Source organism: Larimichthys crocea, chromosome XII, assembly GCF_000972845.2.
Source record: "Larimichthys crocea isolate SSNF chromosome XII, L_crocea_2.0, whole genome shotgun sequence".
Classification (NCBI taxonomy): Eukaryota; Metazoa; Chordata; class Actinopteri; family Sciaenidae; genus Larimichthys; species Larimichthys crocea.
In genome coordinates this window covers 6287832-6291699 of record NC_040022.1, presented here as the reverse complement: position 1 = coordinate 6291699, position 3868 = coordinate 6287832, and positions in this window count along the sequence as shown.

Genomic DNA, 3868 nt, shown 5'->3' with positions numbered 1-3868 from the left:
TGTTTGGTGTTTCATTTGAATAATGCTCTAAAAAAGCGTTTGCGTTGTCCTCAAAAGCCTGCAGTATGTTCTCACATTGTAATGTCAGAATGTTTAATGTGTGTATTTACCTCTGAGCTGTTTCAGCCTCAGTGCAGTTCATTGAAGTACATCTAAAACACTGCCAGGAGTCCTCGGCTTGTGTCCACAAGAGCACTCCACACATCACATCACTATTCCAACAGCAATGTTGTCCATGTGGTAAACACCGGGGAAAGATTATTGTCACAGTGATAGATAACGTGAAAACAAATAGAAGTTCTGGGAAGAATTTAAATGCACTCCAGAGAAACCCGAGTTCCAAGTTCAAACAATTTCATTTCTTCACTTTGAAGGTGTAAGAAAATAGTTATCAGGAGCTACTTAGGAAGTCAAAAAGGTTCTTCTGACTTCATTTCAAAGTTGATTTTTATATCAAACTGGTAGATACAAGTAATTGGGACAAATGCCCTTTGTCTGTGCCATTAGAATTTCATATGTTCTTGAATTATTAATACTGATGCATAACCACACTGCATTTTTAATATTGTATCCTTAATATTCTAGCTATCAGGTAGTTTTATGTAAAGAAATATATCATATTTATACTAAAGCAACAATGAATTTGAGTTGATTGACTAGCAACTATTTTCATAATCTATTAATCATCATTTTTCATACAGAAATGAAAATTCTGTTTTATATTATTATATGCATTGGTGCCCAACCTGGGGGGTCCTTACCTTATGTGGGATCATGCCTTAAAATCAAGGTGACCATCTTGCATTTTAAAACAACTTTCAAAAAAGAAGCCCATTAGGTATGTATGATTGTTAAAATCTTATCATATATATTATGCGGAAAACTCTTTTCTGATGAGTAATAATCTGCTCAAAATCCAAATCAATCATTTTATACAAACTTCCTGCAGATACTGCATTATGGGTTAACTGTACAGTTTATCAGTTGTTCTGGTCTGATTTTGTCATGCACTGAATATAATATGATATATCCATGAAATATGTCACTTAGCCAGGGATTGTAACTTTACTCAGAGGTAGAAAAGGGTTCCTTTCAGGAAAATAGTTGTGAACCAGTGATTTATAGCATTGGTTGGACAAATAAAAGCATTTTAAGCCATGCAAACTTAAACTGTTGAGTGGCTAATTTATAAGATCATGGAGTAAAACGTGCAATACTTACAATTCCTTCTTAAACATAGAGTAGAAATAAAATGAAGACACCTAATACAAATACCTCAAAACTGAACTTAAGTTCAGTACTTACTTAGTTCATTTATGTATTACTGCTGCATTTACAAAAATGACTGATGAAAATCTTTGAGCTGGTCTCTAGAGTCCTTGCATCAAATGACCTGTCAATGAATTTAGCAGATTCTAATTATTAGTTTGGAAATTTACCTTTAGATTAGATTAGATATACTTTATTTATCCCACTACGGGGAAATTTACTTGTTACAGCAGCAAGAAAAACAGAGATTACAGATTACAGATAGTCTGAGATATTATATCAGATTTAATACAAAAAAAAGGTAAGAAACATGCTCTGCTTTTCACGATTGAAACTGTTCCACATGAAATCCAAAAACGTCTTCTTTTTTTGATGACTTTCCTGCAGTAAACATCTTTTTGGACTCTGCACTAATTCTTCATTACTGTCTGCATTCAGTTTCTGTAATTGAAAAAAGATAGGAAGCCCATTATTCTGCCTGTGCGGCACAGGTTTTTCAGTTGCCTAAGTTTTGTGAGGGTTCATCATCGACTCTCTTTCTCTCTCTCTCTCATATGCAATTACCTCTGCGAGCGTCCTGTGACTCCTGAGACTGCCGCTGACAGAGCCAATTAAACTGGGTAACAATCATTCTAATTAGTGAAGCAGCTCCACGGGGAAAATGGAACTACATTAGTGTGAAGGTGTGCTGAGGCTGCACATAGATCCACCGACATTCATTATGGACAAACAAAATATGCTGTGATTCACAAGCTGAGCAGTTAATATGGAGGCCACATACTATTATATGTACCTGCCAAATCTAAACAACCACACGTCCGTTTTAAAGGAAAGCAATGATTACAGTGTTTGAAGATTTGTTCTGCTTCTTTGCTTCTTTACCAATTTCATCAGAAATGACCAGCACCCTGTTGTTTTAAGACAATAAAAGACAGCTGGAGTCAAAAAACTATTGCATTACGCAACAAATAAAATGAATTAAAATAATCATATGATAAGCTTTTCTCCAACCCCATATCGATAGATTTATATTTATATTCATATTACATTTAATATTTGAGAAGAATAGTTCACAATGTTATGGAACAAAATTATTTTCCCTTTTTGCAAGATTAAAATTAGAAGATCAAGATCACCACTATGTTTAGGGCTGCCTATGACTAAATATGGTGGACTAGTCATTAGTGGAGTAGTGGTCGCAATGTTGGGGCATCAGAAAATGGTTGGAGTTCCAAGGCTGCCAGAGCTGCTACATTACAGAGATATACAAGAGAGTAATAAAGAGCCTTTAAAATATTCATTTTACATGGAGCACAAAGCCAGCCGCCTGTTAAATGCTAACGGCAAAAGCAATAATGAATTCTGAATGTATCCGAACAACCAGCAAGGCGACTGAACATTTTGTTAATTTATGTCAACACAGTATAATGTCTGGTTGTTCAAAACACTGGGATGAATAACTTACAACTTAACAAAAGCAAATACTCACAGAGTCCTGTACAAAAAAACCTTGTTACAGGACATAGTTTTGTCGAAATGATCTCGGCTGGTCTCAGAGACTGCTGTACTCGGTTCAGTTGAACACTCGCCCAGCTACTTCAACCCCCTAGTCTGGGCAGATTCAGGTAACTGGACTGCTAACTAGTTGTAGTTGTTGTAGTTGTTTTTTCTGCAACTAGCCAACTAATGAAAAGTTGTTCGACTCTCTTCACCTCTAAACTTAACATGATGTATCTTGTTTGCTTAACCTGTACATAAACATGTAACAAGGCTAAAGGTCTATAGCCATGCTAACAATGCTTGCATGCAGATGTGTGCTGCTGTTTAACACGTTTACTATCTTAGTTTAGCATATTAGCATGCTAACACAACATAAAGTATGGATTTTAATATCCATTAGTTGTAGAAATGTACAAAGCCATGATTAAAACACAACAATGTGACTTTAGGTGGCATTTTGTGCTGAAAATATCTCTTGACTAACAACAGCCAGGTGCGGTGACTGTGCACAGCTTGTCATCACACTGGGGCTGCCAAGTTTGGCACCATGGTGTCTGAACAGAGAAAACCTGTAATCAAATCAAATCAAATCAAATCAAATCAAATTTTATTCCCGGCAGTCTAGTCCTATGGCAGCAGTAAGTTAAGTTTACTCTTAAAGGTGTTGACCGTGTCTGCCTCCCGAACCCAGAATGGTAGTTTGTTCCACAGAAGAGGAGCTTGATAGCTGAAAGCTCTGGCTCCCAGTCTACTTGTAGGACACTATAGGAACCACAAGGAACCCAGAATTCTGAGAGCACAGTGTTTTAGAGAGGTAGTAAGGTCACTAACCATATCTGCCAACCTGCACTATAGCCAGAGACACTGCAAACTGCAACCATTGGAAACACTGGTGTTCTTTGTATCGACAAAGAGCACAAACACTCAATCAGAAATTCTACAGCTACATACCTAGCACACAGAAAATCGTCAGATTTTCTCATCACACAGTCAGAAAGAAGTAAAAAAAATTCTTAACAGAATTCTTATAATGTTGAACTATTTCTTTGAAAAACTCACTTGCTTCTCCTGCAATCCTATATGATTTACAGTTTAATGG